The sequence below is a fragment of the Dryobates pubescens genome, chromosome 16 (genome assembly GCF_014839835.1).
Source record: "Dryobates pubescens isolate bDryPub1 chromosome 16, bDryPub1.pri, whole genome shotgun sequence".
NCBI lineage: Eukaryota > Metazoa > Chordata > Aves > Piciformes > Picidae > Dryobates > Dryobates pubescens.
In genome coordinates, this window is record NC_071627.1 from 2,465,990 (window position 1) to 2,488,761 (window position 22,772).

Below are 22,772 nucleotides of genomic sequence, written 5' to 3' on the forward strand. Positions count from 1 at the left end.
AGACTAAAATCACTTTCACAGAATCAGTTTGTAGGGTATTTTTCTGAACTAAGGGAAACTTCAAGAGTTAAACAGATTCTTATGATAATGCTGAAGACATGAGTCTGATGCTGATCTCAGGTATTTCAATATGGTTTTAGACATTAGTAACTTTGGAGAACATTCTGTGTCATCCTTACACAGGGCTCAACAATATCTGTGGTTTCATAGCAGTAACTGATTGCAAAACCAGAGCCACATCCAGTCCCCTCACTGCAACAGCTATCTGCCCTCTCCACTTATACTTAGTTAAATCCTATCTTACTAATGGTGACAAAAACATGCTTCAGTCCTCTGAGGGTTTAATGCAAGAGTGTCCCAAGTGTAAAAATTCTATCAAGCAGGGAATTGGTGTTTGAAGTGTGTTTTTAGCATTCCAGTCATGATTTCTAGTTGGTAACTTTAAAATATTTTTTCTTATTTTATTCATTTTAAGGTTAAGTTTGGTGGTTACTTTTCTGGCAGTGAAGCATTTAAGAGAAAAAAAATAAATCATTGCAGTCTCCTCCAAGTGGCAAGAACATAATTTTGTTTAAACTTGTTTGAGAAGTGATTTCAATGAGTTAGGAATGCTTTCTACAGTGTTTCTATGTACAGTCTCCAGGATTTTGTGATTCAATGTGTGTCATAGGAGTTCAGATTTCATAGTGCTCTTGAGCAAAGTGTGTTTCCAAGACAAACAGAAGTCTGATGGTTGCACTGAAATGCAGCATGGCATAGTTCCACTGACATGCAGAAGTTGGATGAATGCCAGCGGCACATGGGCCTGGTGGAGACATGGTGGTCTTTGCTGGGAAGGGAGAAAGGGCATTTCCTGGAAGAAGGAAATGCATAATGTTCATATTCAGCTTCAGAGACAGTCAGTTATGGTAGTCGACATTTACTTGGGTAGCTGTGTCCAGATACTCATCTGACAGGACCTGACAATGATTTCTGGAAGTAATAAAACCAACCCTCTTGAAATGCCACTGCTACCCAGCCATACAGTTTACGACTTCATAGCACTTATTTAGAAGATGTCATTCAGTGGCAGAGACACCTTGTTTCCTGCTTGAGGATATTTATCATTTTCAAATCAGCCTGATTTTGGTCTTTCCCTGGCTAACGTAAGCCAAGACCTCTTCTGCCCTGAATTATTTTCCTTATTCATCTTAGTTATTCTTGTCTGGCTCGATATAAAGAAGTCTTCACAATGAGTAACAGTGTATAGGATTGTTCAGTGATATTTTTGTCCAAGGAGGCTGTGGGCACAGTTCATAGTATCATAGTATCAGCCAGGGTTGGAAGGGACCACAGTTCTAGTAGACCTCTGGTTTGTGCGTATGAAGGTCGAAAGGTTACTCTGCTGTCCTAACGAAAAGAAACATGGTCTTTAAATAAACACTATGCTCAATATAGTAAGCTACCTTTTACTGCTTTTTTCCACCAGCTAAGGGTAAGGTATAATTTGTCATTGCTCCTTTCTCCTACTTCAGCCATAGCTACTTCTGCCATAGCTGTCAAAGAGGAGGAGGGGGGGAATTAGGCAAGCATGTAGATGTGAGAGGCAAGGGGGAAGCTGGGCACCTAAAATATGAGCAGCTCTAAGCTAAAGGTTTCTCTGAACTCATCCCAATTTAGACTCTACTTAAAACTTAAAATGTCTGGGTATAGAATTACAGACACAGAATGTTAAGTCTTGGCACTAGACATTCCAAATTACTCCGTTGTCACACTGTGACACAAGTTTCAAGTGCATACTCAAATCTGAGGGCACTGAGTTGGGCTGCAGACAGAGCTGCTGGAAGCTGCCTGCAATCTGGGAATTTTGCCTTCTGTCAAAGCTGTTTGAAATGCCATACTGTAATTTTTCATCATCTCTTTTCCCATCACTGCTGATTACTACTGATACTAGCTTGGAAATAGAAATGCTTCCCTATATAATCTTGCAAATAATACAGCATCCAAGCATCACCAGGGCAACCTTTCTTCCTGCTATGCTGCATATTTTTGCAACAGCTGCATGGGCAAACTTCGTGGCTTGAGGGGTTGGTGCCACAGGTCCAAACTCTTGACAGGAATAGTGAAGTTAAATACTTTCTATTAAGATGAAGTCCTTGTTACAGAATATATTAGTTCTATAAAATTATTAATATTAATATTAATAGAAATATCAATGAGTTTTCATTAATACAAAAAATTGCCAAAACCTTATCAAATAGGTTTGATGTATGGTTAGAATATATGTTTACAGTATATATATATATGTACAGTATATATATATGTGTGTATATACATGTACACAGATATGTGCGTACAGTATTTAAGCAATATAACAATTTTAACAATATTAAGCAAACTGGGAGGAATAACAGAAAGAGAGAATCCCCTGGTGCAACATGGCACTCAATCACAGTGGGGAGACTCAACAAGAACCATTAAGCCAAGGAGGCAATGAATTAATTACCCACTGAGAGTTCTACCCCAAACAGGGGGGTGTTGCTGCTGCTGAGTATTGAGGCTTTTGGGGGCACCCTCATGTACCAGGCACAGCTGGTTGCTGGCAGGAATGCCATGCAGTCTTCAGTGGCTGGTCTGGCTCCAGCAGGACAGCAGGCTGTACAACACATTCAGCGAAGGGCTCTTGTGTCTTCCTGGGTAAACTGAGGCACAGCTCAAATTCTAGTTGCAAGGGGAAGTGAGGCTTGGATCCTAAGGCTCGTGGCTTCTCAAGATTGCAGAGAATAGGCTTGTGGCTTCTATCCCAGGTTTTGGACTAGGCAACTTGAGGCAAGGCAGTCCAGGCAAGGCTGGTCCAAGCAGGCAAGGCTGGTCCAAGCAGGCAAGGCTGGTCCAAGCAGGCAAGGCCAGGTGAATAGAAATCAGCCTGTATTTGTCACTTGCTCAAGATTCAGTTGGGTCAACAGGGCAACTGAAGCCAGCGAAGAGTTACCCAATGAAAAGGGGTTCTGCCTGGCTGTGGCCATAAAAGGCAGAAATATAGGCCTGGTCTAGGAGAAACAGTGGCCAGCACAAATGCTCTTACCCCAAAAGAAGACTTGTTTACCAGACATGTTGGGGCCTGTCCTTTTGTCCCTTTTCCTGCACTACCCCAACTCCTGCAGGAGAGAGGGAGGAGAGGGAGACCATGTCTAGACACATCAGGACCTGCCTGGGTTTCTGCTGGGCACATTTGGCAGTCCTGGCTTGCAGAGATTTTTCCTGGTAACATCAGCACAGCTTGGATTTCACCCTTAGAAAACCAACAAAAGAATGTGTCCTGCCAGTCTGTGAAACTGATTTCAGTTGCTGCTGTCCTACTGAGCTATCTTAACAGTGTCTGGCAGCAGTGTATTGTTCCCATCCACATCCTATCCTGTAAATAATAAGCAATGTATTATTAACTAGTCTAATCTCTAACTGTACTGCACTATGTTACTGGACACTTTTGTCTGTTGTAGGAACTTTGTATTTTATTTTGGAAAGTTATTTTATTTTATAGTGGCAATCTAACCACAAAAGCTAGGAATATAATAGCAGCATCTATGCATATTAAAGAATTATTTGATGAAATTGCAACAAATCACAAAAATTTCAGATATCTCATGTATGCAAAGGTTTATTTTTTAAAGCTGTAGTTGGGCCTGTGTATCTCAAAGATACCATGATGGCTATTTTAATTAACTAGTGTATAGTTACATTTTATTTATTTTGGGAGTGGCAGAGGAAAAAAACAATAAAAAAATAAGGTACTTTAATTGTCTTTAAAGGTTTCTGAAGAATATAGTTTTCCTTCTTTGATGAATTATTTTGACCTCATGGATGATAACTTTGTTCAAGGTTACACGTAAAGTCTGAGACAATTGAAGTATTCTCATTGACTTTAGGGAGGATGATTACTAACAATCACATGCAGAAGAGTTTTCAGCACTCTCTTTCAGTTAAAATTCAGTGAAAGTACCTACTGAAGTCAAACATAATGTTTTCCAGAGTAGGGAGTGAATATAGAATCATAGAATCAGTAAGGTTGAAGAGAACTTAAGGATCATCAAGTCCAACCTGTCACCCAACACCTCATGACACTAAACCATGGCATCAAGTGCCATGTCCAATCCCCTCCTGAACATCTCCAGGGATGGTGACTCCACCACCTCCCTGGGCAGCACATACGAATTCTCTCGGTGAAGAACTTTCTCCTCACCTCCAGCCTAAACCTCCCCTGGTGCAGCTTCAGACTGTGTCCTCTTGTTCTGGTGCTGATTGCCTGGGAGAAGAGACCAACCCCCACCTGGCTACAACCTCCCTTCAGGTAGTTGTAGAGAGCAAGAAGGTCTCCCCTGAGCCTCCTCTTCTCCAGGCTAAACAATCCCAGCTCCCACAGCCTCTCCTGATAGGGCTTGTGCTCAAGGCCTCTCACCAGCCTCGCTGAACTTTTCTGGACATGTTCAAGAGTCTCAATGTCCTTCTTAAATTGAGTGGCCCAGTACTGGACACAGGACTCAAGGTGTGGCCTAACCAGTGCTGAGTCCAGGGGCACAATGATGTCCCTGCTCCTGCTGGCCACACTGTTCCTGATGCAGGCCAGGATGCCATTGGCCTTCTTGGCCACCTGGACACACTGCTGGCTCATGTTCAGCTATCTGTCAACCAGTGCCCCCAGCTCCCTTTCTGCCTGGCTGCTCTCCAGCCACTCTGATCCCAGCCTGTAGCTCTGCATGGGGTTGTTGTGGCGAAAGTGCAGCACCTGGCACTTGGACTTGTTGAATGCCATCCTGTTGGACTCTGCCCGTCTGTCCAGCCTGTCAAGGTCCCTCTGCAAAGCCCTTCTATCCTCTAACCGACCAACATCTGCTCTAACTTGGTGTCATCTGCAAATTTACTGATGACTGACTCAATCCCCTCATCCAGATCATCAATAAATATATTGACCAGGATGGGGCCTAACACTGATCTCTGGGGGACACCACTAGTGACTGGCCTCGAGCTAGATGTGACACCATTCACCACCACTCTCTGGGCAAAACTGAGGACAGTGTTAAGGACTAGGCCCATGTTAAATACTTCTACCTCCTGTATACAAACAGCTGAAGGTTTCTGTAGAAGCCAAGACAAAGCCTCTCTTCTGCATCTTTTTCATCTTTGCTTGTAAAATCTAATTTTTAACAATTCATATGTTAAATGCCACTAAGGCAGCAGGAAATGGAATGTATCTGAAAATGAGATGTCACTTCAGACTATAGTTGGTACAGTCTGTTCCTTTTTGTAGCATGTATTAGCTCATATGTAGTCCCATGTGCTGCTCAGCTTGTTCCAGTTTTATGTTTGTTTGGTGGTGGTTTTTTTTTTATTACTGATGTTGTGGGGTTTTTATCATTGTATGGTTTTGTTTTATTTGCAGTATGTAGGGACAATCAAGGCACTATGTAATTTCCTCTCATAGCACAAGGCCAGAATGGAACTAATATGAGGGGGAAAGTGTGCTTTACCAATGCCAGAAAAAGAAAAGTACACAAAGTTCAAGATTTTAAGTTAAAGAACACAAAGTTTGAAGTTCAAAAATCAAACAACTTTCTCTGATGCCTGGGACCAGTTTTCAAAATCAGAGCTTCTTCTTCAATAAAAACTAAATAAACTAAAAAAACCCAAAGCAACAACCAACCAAACAACCCCCCCAAAAAAACCACCACCACCAACCAACCAACCAACCAAAACCAACTAGAGGAAACACAGTCTCCACAGATGTCCTTTTATTATTATCATACTGTGATGGACCTTTTCTTCCCTGGACTTTTTACTCCTGACAAGAAATCCTAGCCTGCTAATCCTTACCCTTAAACTTTGGTACATTATAATTAACTTTCAATGTCTCATGACTCTGATTTTTATGTATTAAATGCATGCCTTGTTATCGACTCAGTACAGCATAAGACACTGGTTTGACAAAGAATGAATTCCAGAGCTTGGAAGAGAGATTAATTAATCCTTAAGTTAAATGACCCCTATTTCCAGGGCTTAAGTGACATTAAAGACTTGTTGATATTGAGAAATTTAATTTGTCAAATGCTTAAAAAAATACTTTCCAATGACATTCACAGACTTGAATCTCAATGAATCTCAACTGGTTTAGATCATAAGGATTTACATCTGGTTTAACTTAGTGTATTTTAAGATAAAGAAATACCTAAACTATTGTAACTATTACCCTGCAATATGGTTCATCTGTCAAGGAGGCCTTCCTTGATCTATCTGTAAGGTGATGATTCTCAACAGAAAAATGATGAGCCTGTTTATGAAACAGAAAAGTTTGAATTTCTTAAAGCTCCTTTCAAGAGAAAATGTGAATGGCTCATGGGATAAAGAAACTTTCTTAATCTTGGAATCAAATTAATCACATTTAACACTAGAATTATTTAAAAATTCAAAATCAAAACTGTAACAAGAAGAGCAGAGCGGGTGGGATCTTACATTTCTTGAAGCATGTGTGTGAGAGACTAAAATCTTGTCTCTTCTGATCTGACCCAACAAAGATAAAATCACCTTTGCTGCTTGCCCAGACAATAGTTGATGTGTATTGGGCAGAGCCACTGGAACGACTCTCCAGAAGGTGCAGGGATAAAAGATTGCTCACTGGACTACAGCTGGCCTGACAACAATGGACTGAGGCCACTGTTATCGATATCTTCAGGAATATGCATAAGATGATTTCCTGGGGGACAATACCTGGACACATACCTAAGGACTAAAAACCTGTATAATAAGACTTGAGCAACTACTTGCTTGGCAGAAGAAAAACAAAGGAGGAGGACAATGTTGCTGAGAAGGAAAACATGGGAGAAGGAAAAGCCCGAGGCAATGATGCTCTGAAGAAAAACTGAGAGAATACCAGGAGACAAAAATGACAGAGACATCACCGTGGAGCCTGGAAGAAGCAGACCGAGAGGAACCCTCTCTCTGTGTCCTAAGTTCTGCCTGCTGCAACTCACGGAGCTGAAGAAGCTGCCCAGAGGACATCATCTCTTCCACAGCCAAAACTACAGCACCCAAACTCAAACTGTCTTGGGGGGTGAGGGGTGTGGTAATATAATTCCTTTCCTCTTCTCTCTCCCTCTTCTCTCTCTCCTCTCTATTCTCTCTCTCCTTCTGAACCATCCACTTGTTGATATTTTGTCCATCCACTGTTGATATTTTGGCCTCGTTTCTGCCTCTAATTTCATAACACGGAATATTCAAAAGAACTGAGTCTCTTTCCCTCTCTGGACCAAGACAATGTGCTTCAAAAACAAAATGTTTTTTCCAAATAAGTCAGCCTATTACTGTTTTTCCAGATTTTGATGACAACAAACAAAATCTGGATATTTAATATCTTGTTTCTGTGAGACATAACAAGTTGTCTCTAAAACAATCAATATCATGTCTTTCAGATGAGAAAGGTGCACTATAATTCACTCTTGCTGAAAGGCCTTTTGGCTTTATTGGCAGGAAAATTAAGTTAAAGCAACAATGTGTTGCCAAAGTGCAAAATACTTGGATCTAAAAACATCTCCACCAGAAATATGTATTTCAAGCCACCAGTCTGGAAGTTTTTCCATAGCTTTGGTTAAAGTGAAAAGGAGAGAACAGAGCTTAAAATTCAGAAGAGATCCATTAGTTCACTGGTAAAGTCATAGGAAAATATGGCTGTATCCATTTATTGCAAAACAGTGACATGCACCCCTTCTAAAAGGTTTGAAATGCAAGAGGGGTCTCTTGAAAAGCCATGATTCAGCTACAGGTGCTGAAAAACAAGGCTTTCACTCATAGGCAATGTGAATCCCGTGGGTTGGCTGAGAAGAAGAGCACTTACCACCTAATTTTAAGCAGGTCTGAATAGGGGATGTTCCTGCAAGTCCACAGGAGCAAGCCTCAGAAGACAGCAGAGCCTGCTGGGACCAGTGTGGACTAAGGCTATGTCTCTTTAAAAGCAAAACTGTTGCTTCTGTGGGAAAACCTGGCTGTTTGCTGCAGGCATAATAAGGAGTAAAAAATAGTGTGAGCCCTGGGCCAGTGTGAGGGGGAACAGACTTCATAGCTCTGGGTACTCCTAGCTGCAGAAGAGAGGTGTGTAAAGGCAAAGCACTGAATGCTGAGGGGTGAAGTGGGAGCTAGGGACAGCCACCTTAGCAAGGAAGGAGCTGCCCAGATAGTCTGTCAGCAGGGTCATTAACCCATGGATTCACTGCCTGTTTAGGGTATCAGGAAGTGATAGGACTAAGGGGAATGGAATGAAGCTGGAGATGGGGAGATTCAGACTGGACATGAGGAAGAAGTTCTTCACTGTGAGAGTGGTGAAGCCCTGGAATAGGTTGTCCAGGGAGCTGGTTGAGGCCCCATCCCTGGAGGTGTTTAAGCCCAGGCTGGATGAGGCTCTGGCCAGCCTGACCTAGTGTGAGGTGTCCCTGCCCACGGCAGGGGGGTTGGAACTAGATGATCCTTGTGGTCCCTTCCAACCCTGACTGATTCTATGATTCTATGAAATCCAGGGCTTGAATTGAAGGGAAATTGTATTGTTAGAAATCTGAAAATAAAGGACAGATTGAATGGCTGTAGGACAAAAGGGACAAGTTCTTTCTGCTGTCCCCCAGTGGCCAGTTTCTCTGCCACATCTCACTGTTTTCATTCAGGGTCCTCCCCACAGACACATGCCCTCAATGAAAAAGGCCCAGTAGAAGGTAGAAAGTTGCTCAGGACTCAAAAATTTGGGGTATTTGAGAAGATCCCTCTGTCTTAAGGCAGTAAATTATCTTGAGAAAAGAAAAATGCTTATGGATGAGATCCCTTACCATAAATGCTTCAGGCAGTTGTTGCCCCTCAAAGAAAAGTGACTATCCATGAGCTAGCTGCTTCTGTTTAAACTGATATCAGTCTAAAGAACCATGACACCTGTAATTGTTATGGGGTGCTCCAAACCCCTCTTCCCACCCCTCCACCAGCAGAGATTTGAATAGGGAAAGGCAAAGGCATGAAATTGCCTTCCAAGGTGCAAAATTGCCTTCCCCTTCCTCTGGGGACAGGTAAACGGCACCTATTCTTCCCGCTGGGGTGGAGGTCCCTCACAGGTATTTATCCGTGGGGGAAGACCACGGGGTTTGGGAGCTATGATTAGCGGGGTGCTTTGTGCCCAGTATACATTGCCCCGGACACATTGTCTAGGAAAGCCTTAGAGTGACCAGAAAGTGGTCGGGGCTCACTCCCATTTTCTGCTCTCATTTTCCACTCTCATTTTGGCTCATCTTGGACTTGCTCTGCACTCGCGGTGAAATTGGAGAAACCAGCACTCGGACCTGGCTTCTCCCTGGACCTGCCTGCTCTGGGGTCCTACTCCCTGTCTGCCGCCGGAGTGACCCTGCCTGCCGTGAAACTGCGGCTTTCCTTGCACTGTTCAGACAGTGCTACTGCACGAGTTTCTCCTTGTGGCAGCCGTGTCTACAGACACTTTGATTCTGGCGGGTCCTTTTCCTTCGTATTTGTGCCATCTTATCCACAAATGGGATTATAAAACCTGCAGTTCTGGAGCCTGCCACTGAAGAAAGACCTAGGGACCATCTCCAAATTCCTGCTCCGTCCTCATGAGTAAAACCAGAATTGTCATACTTTCCCTAGGGTCCTGGCTTGCCTCTGATTTTATAAGTGGGGTAAAGCTATTTTGTCGCTCAGCCTTTTCCATTTTCCATTCACTAAATTGTACTAAAGTTGCCCATAAGCATCCCGGTAGAATTTACGACCAAATAGAACCTGTAAATAATTTAATTGGGTTTATATAGAATTTTGGGGTGGGGGTTTTGGGAAAATAAAGATAACTATATTTTTGTAATTCCCGCCTCATTAATTTAACCTAAATCAAAACATTTATGGTGCAGCATGGCATGGGTTTTTCTAGAGTCAAATTCTTCCATAAAATAGGATGCATAATTACTGGAATGGATTTGGCTCGGGCACATGAAAATTGTAAAAACCCAGAGCAGATTACAGAGAAATTAGCTGAAAATGTTGAGGATTTGGTCTGTGATTCAACAGCTGAACACTATACTGTGGTCCTGGGTTCTCTGGTAGTCCAGTCACAGGATGAATTTGCAATTTATGAGGATAAAATTCAGACTTTGGAAAATGAATTCATGGACCAAAGGGCTGGAAACCAGAACTTGTGGGAAACTATTGTCATGCCAATTAAAGCATTTGCAGGTGCCTTAAAAACACAGGCAGAAGTGAGAGCCGTGCTGGGCTCATCAGACAACTGGCCAGCGACCCCATCCCCCCTGCACACGAATTTAGTGATTCGGAACCACGGGAACAAGAACAGCCTTTTTCCTTAGATGATACTGGGGAAGAGGACCCCAGTGAACTGCGTGGAAGAGACTCTGTTGTTGTTACTGAGGACCCCATAGTGTCTGCCCCCACACTGCAGAAATCTAAAAATAAACCATGCAGAAAGTCTGAGTCCAAACCAGAGACGGACTCTCCTGTGGTGAGCTGCGAGGAGAGTTCTGAGGAGGAGGAGGTTATTGGACAGAAAAGTGTGTGTCCAGTGACTAAAACAGAGGTTTCAGACCATAGTGGCAAGTGCGGTGCTGTGACAATTACGCAGAGATACACCGGCGCACAACTTGCAGACTTTCAGATCCAGTATGCAAGGGAGCCAGATGAATCTGTGGCAGATTATATTTACCAGGTGTCCTGCACTGGGGGAGATAAAACTTTTCTGGACTCAGAAGAAGTGGCTGGGGATTGGAGTGAAGATGTCTTTTTAAGTCGCGAACCAGAGGGTTCACATAGGCTGACTGCATTGGCTAGCATATTGGGCCAGCAGTTTTTCTCCAGTGTACAAGGCAAACCATTAGAGTTGGAGGTTACCAGCTCCTCTGCACTGACCAGGGTACTTTGGCTGACAGTTTGCAGGGACGTGCCTCAGCAAATATGGAGGCAATTGAAAAAGTGATAGAGAAAAATCTCAAACTGAAAGCTGCCCGGGAACACGTCATGACGTGGATTGAGCTTTTGCTGGACTTGTCCGCGCATGGCCACAAATTTGGCTTTTGCCATCGCGGAGGCAAACGCTCTGGCGAGAAAAACCATAGCGGTTCCGGTAAAAGCACAGCCGAGGCAGTTGCACGGGACAAGAGAGCAGTTCATGCTGCAAAGCCATCCCCTCCTGCAACGAGTCCCTCCAGCAGCACAGATATGTACAGACACCGCTGCTCCAGACAAAACAGGGGGAGGGACCAGGGCAAGCAGAAAAACCGCTCGCATGAAGCCCACAGATCATATTCACCCCAAGAGGGCTGGTACAAGCAGACACTAGCTCTAGGTGCACCTGAGGTAACCCTAAAGCCATGCTTGACTGGCAAACTAAAATTTTAGTGCTTTCACTAATAAACAAAAGCGGATTTAGCTGCGGCAAGCCCAGGAGCCGCAGCCCTCCCCCACGGAGGCTCCTGCCGCTTCTCCAGACAAGAGAGTTAACCCTTTTACTCCCTGCCGGCAGGACACAAAATACTAAGGGAGGCTATGAAGATAACGGGCCAGCCCCACCACTTCATTAGGGTATGCCAGTGGTCTGATAACGGATAACCTTATATTTTAATCCCAACTTGTCCAAACAGAATGGCTGTGAAATTTTTAATGGACATGGGTGCTCAGATCAGCGTTCTAAACAGAGAATTGGCAAAAAGCCTGGGGATCCATCCAGCCATCCCATAGAAAGGTAAAAATACTGGGTGTTACCAGAACACCTAATATCTGCTGTTTAGCAAAAACAAGGTTGTGGCTTCCAGGAGATAAATGGAGCACTTTTGTGGAGGTAGCTCTCAGCCCCTACCCGGGCAATACACTGGGCTTTGATGTGCTGGCTGGCAAGAGGTAGCACCTTCCAAATGGGGCTCTCTGGAGCTTCTACAGGGTGGAGTCAAAGAGGGTGAGAACAGCCCATGTAAACACCCTACAGATGGCTCCAGCATTACCATGAGCTGGCATCGCTTGTGTGCCTCAGTACCCCTTACCTGCAGCAGCCAAGCAAGGCATCACTAAAGTGATTGCTGATCTGGAGAGGAGACAGATTATCTACAGGACTCACTCTCCATACAGTTTTCCAGTCTGGCCAGTTAAAAAGGTAGATGGGCATTGGAGACCTACTGTAGATTATAGAAAATTGAATGCCAACACTCCTCCTCTTGCAGCTGCAGTGCCTCGCCTGGCCTCAGTGGTCACAGCCATTCAGGCTGCATCTCACTCATGGATGGCCACCCTGGATGTCCAGGACATGTTCTTCATGATCCCACTAAGGGAGGATGACAAGCTTGCTTTTACATGGCAAGGGGTACAAATTTCTTTCCATCGTCTCCCACAGGGGTACAAACACACGCTCACAATTGCCCATAATGCACTTGCTGCACTTCTGGACACCTTCAGGGTCCCAGGAGGGGTTGTCATCTACCAATACACAGATGACATATTGGTGGGGGGAAACAACAAAGACCAGTTGGGTTCAGTAGCAGGAGCCATCTGGGAACTGCTAACTCAGAATGGGTTAGATATCACCTCTGCCAAGTGCCAAGGCCCAGGACAGGAAATCAAAATCCTTGGGGCCTGGTGGGTAGCCGGTGCAGTGGCAGTGTCAGCTGGTGCACTGGAGGAGATTGAGAAGGGCCAAACCCCGGGGAACAAAAGGGAGCTGGAAAAGCTACTAAGAATCCTTGGATACTGGAGAAAGCATATTCCTGACTTCTCAGTGATTGCTAGACCATTGTATGATCTGCTTAAAAAACACACAGGGTCTGAGATTTGACTTCACAACACAGTGAGAGCCTTAAGATCCTTGAGGATGAACTAAAGGCCTACCAGAAATTGGGTTCACTACATCCAAAGGATACCCTAAGGGCAAAATGGAGTTTCTCTGAACATGCTTTCTACTGTGGCTTTGCCAGAAGGCACCTACAAGCCCCAACAGAGCCCTCTTGTTTTCCTCTACATCATTCAAGGATGCTGAAAAGAGGTACTCAGAATGGGAAAAGAGGCTTCTTTCCCCTACAAGGGCTGTTAAAGAAGCAGAGAAGCTTTGCACCACCTACAAGGACTTTTCCCTCTACGTAAGGCAATCCTGAAGGGAACCCCTCCTCCTGAGGGGGTGGCTCAGAAAGCCACTCTGAGGAAGTGCTTTGCCTTCTTAGAGGGAATTGTTCAGTTCATGCCTCTAAAGGAGGGTCCCACTAAAATGTCTAAGCTTCAGTAACCGGTAAATCTGGATACAACCTTATTGGGACAGCCATACAAACCATCTCCAATAGATGCAGCTCCAGAGGTGACCATCGACTCTGACACTAAGGGAGAGTTGTTCACCGATGCCTCTTCCCACAGAGTGGGATCACAATGGCACTATAAGGCAGCAGCCCTGGAGATCAGGATAGGCAGAACTCTCACTGAAGAGGGTGAAGGCAGTGCCCAGGTGAGTGAACTGCAGGCCCTCATGTTGGCAGTGGAAAAAGGCATCAAGTCCATTTACACCGACTCCTATGCCACTTTTAAAGGAGCTATGGAGTGGATTTGCCAGTGGGAGGCAAATCAGTGGGAGATGGACAGCACCAAAGTATGGCAATTTGAAGACTGTCAGAGACTGCTGGATGTAAGACGGTCAAGACCCATCAAGATGGGATGGATCCAAGGGCACTCAAAGAAAGATACCCCTGCTGCAAAACAGAACCAGCAGGTGGATGGCCTGGAACAGATCCATATGGTGGGTAGTGAGGGGAAGGATTGGCGGAGATTAGCTGAGTGGCTACACCTTAAAAGGGGCCACTCAGGCAAAGCTGTTCTGTATCACGAGTGCAGATCTCAGGGATGGCCAGTCTCCCTATCAGCATGTGAGACTATCATTTCAGCCTGCCCACAATGCCAGATAAGACTGAGGGCCAACCGTCCAAACCTGGCACCAGCCCAACATATCTGCCAGGATAAGACTCTCTGGAATACCTGGCAGGTTGATTATGTTTGGCCCCTAAATCCCTCACATGATAGAAAATACATGTGGTTGGGGTAGAAGTGGTCTCTGGCCTGACCATGGGCACTGTCACCTGTGTGGCCACAGGGGCTCAGACAACTGAGATCCTTAAACATTGGTTCAGCATCCTGCCAATGCCTGAATGAATCCAGAGTGATAATGGATTGCACTTCACTGCAACCTCAGTGCAGGACTGGGCATGCAGTGAAGGGGTTAAAGCCTTCTGCCCAGCTGAGCTTGTAGTGGACAATGTCCATGTGCCAGGAGGGACCAAGGATAAATCATTGTCCCAGATTCAAGTAGGCCAATCTGTGCTGGTCAAACGGCCCTCTGTAAGGGTTGTGCCCATGACATTGACTAAACCCAGGGGCTTATATGCCTGGGAAGCCTTGGATGCCAAGGACACTCTTGTGCCAGAGTCCTCTTGCCCTTTCTGGATAGATTCAGCTCATCTATGTCCAGCATAAACATGAAAAATGCACTTCTCTGAGTTATAAGTAGTTTTTCTCTCCCCATCCCCACTTAGAAGAAAGAAAAATATGGAGAACATGAGACTGCTTCACAGAACAGTGAATAAGCAGGGTTTGGATGCAATTCAGAGGCAATACCAGCAGAGTTCAGCTGCACCTATAGACCATATACTGGCTTGGAAAACAGGAATGCAGATGACTGGAAACTGGCCAATGTGGTTCCCATCCACAAGAAGGGACGGATGGAGGAACCCGGAAACTCCAGGCCAGTCAGCCTGACCTCAGTGCCAGGGAAAGTGATGGAACAGATTATCCTGGCGGCAATAACTGCACACCTGAAGGATGGCCAAGGGCTCAGGTCCAGCCAACGTGGATTTAGGAAGGGCAGGTCCTGCCTCTCCAACCTGATCTCCTTCTATGATCAGGTGACCCGTCTGGTGGACTTGGGGAGGCCTGTGGATGTAGTCTACCTGGACTTCAGCAAGGCCTTTGACACCGTCCCCCACAGCAAACTGCTGGCTAAGCTGTCAGCTCGTGGCTTGGACAGCAACACTCTGTGCTGGGTTAGGAACTGGCTGGAGGGCCGAGCCCAGAGAGTGGTGGTGAATGGTGCCACATCCAGCTGGCGGCCAGTCACCAGTGGCGTCCCCCAGGGATCAGTGCTGGGCCCCATCCTCTTTAACATCTTCATTGATGATATGGATGAGGGGATTGAGTCAGTCATCAGCAAGTTTGCAGATGACACCAAGTTAGGAACAGATGTTGGTCAGTTAGAGGGTAGAAAGGCTCTGCAGAGGGACCTCGACCGACTGGACAGATGGGCAGAGTCCAATGGGATGGCATTTAACAAGTCCAAGTGCCAGGTGCTGCACTTTGGCCATGGCAACCACATGCAGAGCTACAGGCTGGGGTCAGAGTGGCTGGAGAGCTGCCAAACAGAGAGGGACCTGGGGGTGCTGATTGACACCCGCCTAAACATGAGCCAGCACTGTGCCCAGGTGGCCAAGAGGGCCAATGGCATCCTGGCCTGTATTAGGAATAGTGTGGCCAGCAGGAGCAGGGAGGTCATTGTGCCCCTGTACTCAGCATTGGTTAGGCCACACCTTCAGTCCTGTGTCCAGTTCTGGGCCCCTCAGTTTAAGAAGGACATCGAGACACTTGAACGTGTCCAGAGAAGGGCAACAAGGCTGGGGAGAGGCCTTGAGCACAGCCCTATGAGGAGAGGCTGAGGGAGCTGGGATTGTTTAGCCTGGAGAAGAGAAGGCTCAGGGGTGACCTCATTGCCCTCTACAACTACCTGAAAGGTGGTTGTAGACAGGAAGGGGTTGCTCTCTTCTCCCAGGCAACCAGCACCAGAACAAGAGGTCACAGTCTCAAGCTGTGCCAGGGGAGGTCTAGACTCGAGGTGAGGAAAAAGTTCTTCACTTAGCGAGTCGTTCGTCATTGGAATGTGCTGCCCAGGGAGGTGGTGGAGTCACCGTCCCTGGAGGTGTTCAAGGGGAGATTGGACATGGCACTTGGTGCCATGGTCTAGTTGTGAGGTCTGTTGGGACAGGTTGGACTTGATGATCCTTGGGGTCTCTTCCAACGTTAGTTATACTGTGATACTGTGATACTGTGAAGTGTGGCTTCTTCATTCTTCAGGCTCTTAGCTCCTGTGTGTGCTTGAATGAATTTTCATGTTTGGCTTTATCAGTATAATTTAAATTTTAAAAAGTCATATCTCAGAAGCATTTTGGTATTGTTAGGCACTGGTGTTTAAGAATTGAGGAGTTCCCTGAGGCAAGGATCAATCTTGCATTCTACTGAAGGCTGTCTACTTGAAGCAATATATAGCTCTGCAGATAAACTAAGCTCCTTCGTGGGAGCGTGCTTGCAGGCCAGAAGCTGCTTGTCTTAGTGAATAGAGCTAGTGAATACTATTTCTCAGCATGACGGGGTATGCCAAACATGGTGCCAAAACCTTTGCCTGTGCCTTTCCCAATCTGCTTGAGTGTCTTTTGCAGTGCTACATTATGCTGCGTAGACCTTCAAGTAGAAGAACTTGTTCATTAAGGTCCCTCATCTAGTCCAAGGGACAGTGCTGTTATAGAAGTAATGAAAACATCTCTGTACCATATGTGAAACATTAGAAATTCTATTGTGGTACTGTCACAGGTAATAGCATATACTCCATTCAAGATCTTAAATTTAAGAATCATCAAAAATTAAACTGACTCAAACATGGATTTAGCCTGCTTGTCAGTCTGAGTCAGTGCAACATGGCTCCAATTTCTAACTTGAATTTAAACTTGTGTCCTCGATTAGATTTTTTTTCTTCATTTAAACATTACAGGAAAATGAAAAGCAGATGTTTCCTTTACTGAGTGCCTATTGTTATGCTTTCTTTTCTATTTTAAATTATACTTGCAATGTTTTAAATCATGAACCAGGACCTCCTCTTTGTTTTCACCACAGTCAAACATACACTAGAGGAGCAGAATGAAACTGGTTCTTCTAAGGGTAACTGTCATAGTAGATAAAGCTCTTTCATAAATATGGGAAGGAAAGGAAAGTCAGTTTCAAACCTTTATTTATCATCAGTGTGTCTTGGTGGTACTCATAATTTCCTGTGGCTACTATGACTAATAAAAAAACAATAGTTCCCAGAATAAAGGAGCTCTGGCCCCAGAGCACAGTAATATTACCCCAGATAAACATGAACTCTTTTCATAAAGTAATGAAGCTCTCATAATAAACATCACAGAACCATGCAAAATGTAAGGAGAGCTGTTGAAACACATGACAGAAGAGTGATTTGTTCCCAGTTTAGCCAAGATGGAAGACACCTAATCGCATTCTACCTAAAGGCTGTGTTAGTCTTTCATGAGGGTCAGTGGTTAAGCATAAGCTGCAAAAACAAAAGCTTATGAACTTGAGAGAATAAAACCAAACAGAACCACAGAAAGCAAACCAGCTAATTCAACTTGTTTTGAAATTATTGTGGTGTAAATTGCCGTATTTGTGTAATACTATAGTCATCATCATCAAAACTATCGGTACAGTATGATGTTCAGTTGCTGGAATGTGTCCAGAGAAGGGCAACAAAGCTGGGGAGGGGTTTGGAGCACAGCCCTGTGAGGAGAGGCTGAGAGAGCTGGGGTTGCTTAGCCTGGAGAAGAGGCTCAGGGCAGACCTTACTGCTGTCTACAACTACCTGAAGGGAGGTTGTAGCCAGGTGGGGGTTGGTCTCTTCTCCCAGGCAACCAGCATCAGGGGAGGTTGAGGCTGGATGTTAGGAAGAAGTTCTTCCCAGAAAGAGAGATTGGCCATGGGAATGTGCTGCCCAGGGAGGTGGTGGAGTCACCATCACTGGAGGTGTTTAGGAGGAGTCTGGATGGGGTGCTTGGTGCCATGGTTTAGTTGATTAGATGGTGTTGGGTGATAGGTTGGACTTGATGATCTCAAAGGTCTTTTCCAACCTGGTTAATTCTATTCTATTCTATTCTATTAAAAAAGGTGAATTCTATTAACAAGGGGAATTCTTTTCTATTTAAAAAAAAAAAAAAAAGGTGAATTCTGTGCATGCATTTTGACACATGAGCTCAAGGCTTCTGTTGAAGAGCTTTAACAAAGCACTAAAAAGTCCCCATACTGGGGTCAGCATGGAGCATGCTGTTAATGAGTGAGAAAGAGTTTCTGGAATAACTATTTTTAATTGTTCCAGAAGATGAGTGAGCACTCACACTATAGCAAATGTGTTCTGGGAATTCCTGTAGGCTGAGGGGATCTGTCATGCCAAACTTCTGATTAATGATGACTTTTTAGGTTGATTTTCCACTAGCAATAAATAAATGTAATAGAGGTCAGTGTTTAAATTCATTTTAGTAAAGGATGTTTATCAAAACATTGCCCAAAATTCTGTGAGATAGAAATCTTCTGAGATTACATACTTGGAAAACTCTTGCTTAAGTTACAGGAAAGTGGGTGTGATAATTTCATTATGAACCAATTTGATTGCCAGCTAGCTCTTTGTTATTCAAGTGAAAACCTGCCAGAGATTTACCAAGTGATGCACTAAATGTTCATTTCAGTTCCTTGATATAATTTGCTGCACTGATTTCAGCTGAAGCACAGTGAAGCTGGGACCTTCACTTTTATGTGAGAGGACTTAACAGATTGTACAGCTAATACTACTGCAGAGGTCTTTAGGGACAGGGAGTAGCAATTGTAACCAACAAAACTCTACTTGCCTTACTAACATCACAGTTATGGCATTAAAATGGTGGTTTTCTTGGCCTGCTGTGATTTGAAACATTAACTGCTAATTTCACAGCAGCTGACCTTGATAATGCAAGACAATAAGCAGCAGCACCATAGAAAAGTTCCAGAATAAAATTGTCTTTAAAAGAAGCAAAACAAAATCTGATCCACTGGTAATCTTAGAAAGCATTTAGTACAGCAGGAGAGGTTGTGGCTTCAATAGCAGCATTTCAAAACTTCTACCCATATACTTGTCCTAGTGATTTTGAAGTACAAATAAGAACTCAAAACAATGAATTCCCAAAATTTATTTTTCCCCTCCTTGAAACGCCTTACCCTGTAAGAAATGAGCCTCAGTTAGAGAAATACTAAACATGGCTATGATGCTTCCATTTTTCCCAACTGGATTCACATGCACACAGGTTTTAGCACAGCATATGCATGACTAAGCACCAGGAAGGCTGTGCAAATGCTGTGTTTGTGTTCCATTCCTTTTAAAAGAACATTCTACACTTGTGAAAGCTGCTGGGCTGGTGAGCAAGAAATTCAACACAGTCCTGTATCCTTATATTCTGCTATATAATGGCAGTTCAAACACTTTCCGCCCCACCTTGTCTTACTAATTTTGGTGAATGAAAAGGGGAACTCTTCTGCAGGTGATTATCATAATACACAATAGTGTACATTCGTTAGCACCCAGTGCCAGCATGTGGGTAATGTTATTTGAGGGATGGGGAAGTGCGCTTGCTTACTTATTCCCTCTGTCTGTGTGCACAAACAACTGGCGTGCTGGCACGCTGAGGCTGCCATTTAGCAAAGCTTCCTGAGTGTGTGCTCCAGCTTGCCCGTGCTGGTGAGGCTGTTAAGAGCATTCTTAACTGTAATCAGATGTTTGAATTCAAAAGGATTTAAACATCTGCTTCTCATTAAGTGCATGCTTAAGAGCTTTGCAGAATCAGGGCCTTAGCCATTAGGAAATAAACAGAGACCACCAACTTTTTTAACATACTCTTGAAGAGTGTTCGGATAGATAGTAATGACTTTCAGTCAGTACTGACCAAAGCTGGCTTTGAACTGCTGACCTAGAGGTGAAAGGCTTGTATCCTGTTACCAGCCCCTGGGGCAAAACAGTCTTACTTGTTTTCAAATATTGATGAATTAAGTCAAGTCACAAAGTTGTTCCATTGATTGCTTTTCCCTTGTTTCTGGTTTTTTGGGTGTTTTTTTTCTATGTCAGCATCAGTTAATGATGCTGCTGTAGAAAATCTTTGGGAATCAGTGCTGCCCATGTTTCTTTGGTTTAATTCACTTGCATTGTAGGCAGACTCAATAACTGAAACAGTTTCTTTCTAGAAATATTTTGAAATTGACCTTTCCACTAATGTTGACATACTTATTTGTAGGGCCTAATTAACTAATTATATAATCTATTCTCCTTGCAATATACAGACATTATTCTCACTGACATTAATAGGAGATTCATATGCATGCCAGGAGCAGGGAAATTCCTTGGAGAGTATTTAGACAATATCCCCTGAAGGATTGGAATCATTGATGTAAACATGAATTTGTCACTTTTCTACAGAGGATATGTGAATTTATATTTTAAAAAGACAGTGGGGACCATTAACTAACAAAGATTTAAGAGGCTCTTTGCATCCCTAAAGGTGCTTAGATGAAGGCAAGCACATAGAAGCTATGTGACCTAAAATGAGTCAACAGTCCAGGAACATCTGGAGCCTAGATTGTAACACAACCAAAAACACAGATTTGAAAATGTGGAAAAGATTTAGGTATAATGGAAAGATGCAGATAATTATTTTATTTTTTTTCCAGTCTTTTTGAAGCACCCAAATGTCTCAGAGAGCCATCCTTCCAGTAGTGCTGTATCAGAGGAAAATCAGTTTGGTTTGGTAGAAGTGGCTGTTAAAAGTCATGGTAATGTTAAAATTATATACTCTATTGTCCCCTGCCTCTGCTGCTACTTCTCTCTGGAGCTATCCTGCCCTATATGGCTCAGCCATGTGGTCCTCCAGCTGTATCAGATGTGGGTCCAAAAGCCCTCAAACTTAGCTTCACCACTGTGCTCTGCTTCTAAGACTGGTTATTTGGCAGCAGGGAGAGCAGCTCTCTAAGTAAGCCATCCTATGGCTTTGGTTGTTGTTGGTGTGTTTTTTTGTTGGTGGTTTTTTTGGGTTTGTTTGTTTGTTTGGGGGGTGGGGGTGTCTTTTTTTCTCTGTTTGTTGGAGTTGTTTGCTTGTTTATTTTACTTCCTCCTCCTCAAGGATGTGTTCTGCCACAGGCTGAGCAGGGACAAAGAAGGGAGGGCTGTCAGGTCCTGTTTTAGCTGATGCCTTTGGGGTCTATGTTTGCTGCCTTTTCTACATTTTGAAATTGAAATCCTCTGTCCCACTGTGTATTTCTGGTGCTTGGTATTTCTGAACCTTTCCTGAAAGCTGTGTTGCAGGCAGGTTAATTCAGTTTACTGAAGAAACTGTAGTAGTAAATGCTTTTGGAAAACAGCAGCAAGTAATCTGCAACCCTGAGAAAGTTAGCATGGGCTTTTTCCTCGCTGCACACCTGGCAGGAGGGCAACATGCCAGGAATCATCATCCCGAGCTGCTCCTAGGTTTCCTGGTTCTGCAAGGAGTTTGGCTCTTGCTAATCTTAGAGGTTGTGTGCAACATAATGAGATGCACAACTTCCAGGCAGAAAAAACAACTTCAAGGGATAGTATTTCTTTAAACACTTTCCATCAGTTCTGGAAAACCACAAAGCAGTAATGTGAAATTACTGGAAAGCAAAACTCGTTAGAAGTTGTGTTTGGATACAAAATACAACTCACAGCAAAACAGTGATACTTCTTAGGAGAATAACATGTAAAAAGAGGGAGCCAAATTTCCAGTTAGAAGTATGTTTGATTGCTGAAACTTTTTAATTAATCAAAGATTGAATCAGCAATTCACAAGAAGCTATGCTCAGAAGTTATTATCTCATCCTGACAGCATGTCCTTTGTGGTGATAAAAGTTACCAGACTCACAGCAGAGAATAGGCATGCAAATATTTCTAAGAGTTCAAGTTTTTTAGCTTAACTTATTTTCCATAAATATTCAAAAGGTTGATGAGGTCCTCTACCAGTGATAGAATCATAGAATCAATAAGGTTGGAAAAGACCTCAAAGATCAAGTCCAACCTGTCACCTAACACCTCATGACTACTAAACGATGGCTTCAAGTGCCATGTCAAATCCCCTCTTGAACACCTCCAGGGATGGTGACTCCACCACCTCCATGGGCAGCACATTCCAATGGCTAACAGCTCTCTCTGGGAAGAACTTTCTCCTCACCTCCAGCCTAAACCTCCCCTGGTGCAGTTTGACAGTGTCCCCTCTTGTTCTGGTGCTGGTTGCCTGGGAGAAGAGACCAACCCCCACGTGGCTACAACCTCCCTTCAGGTAGATGTAGACAGTAATAAGATCTCCCCTGAGCCTCCTCTTCTCCAGGCTAAGCAACCCCAGCTCCCTCAGCCTCTCCTCACAGGGCTGTGCTCCAAACCCCTCCCCCACTTTGTTGCCCTTCTCTGGACATGTTCAAGAATCTCAATGTCCTTCTTAAACTGAGGGGCCCAGAACTGGACACAGGACTCAAGGTGTGGCCTAACCAGTGCTGAGTCCAGGGGCACAATGACCTCCCTGCTCCTGCTGGCCACACTATTCCTGATACAGGCCAGGATGCCATTAGTCTTCTTTGCCACCTGGGCACACTGCTGGCTCATGTTCAGCCTACTATCAACCAGTACCCTCGGATCCCTTTCTGCCTGGCTGCTCTCCAGCCACTCTGACCCCAACCTGTAGCACTGCATGGGGTTGTTGTGGCTAATGTGCAGCACCTGGCACTTGGACTTATTGAATGCCATCCTGTTGGACTCTGCCAGTCTGTCCAGCCTGTCAAGGTTCCTCTGCAAAGCCCTTCTATCCTCTAACCAAGCAACAGCTGCTCCCAGCTTGGTGTCATCT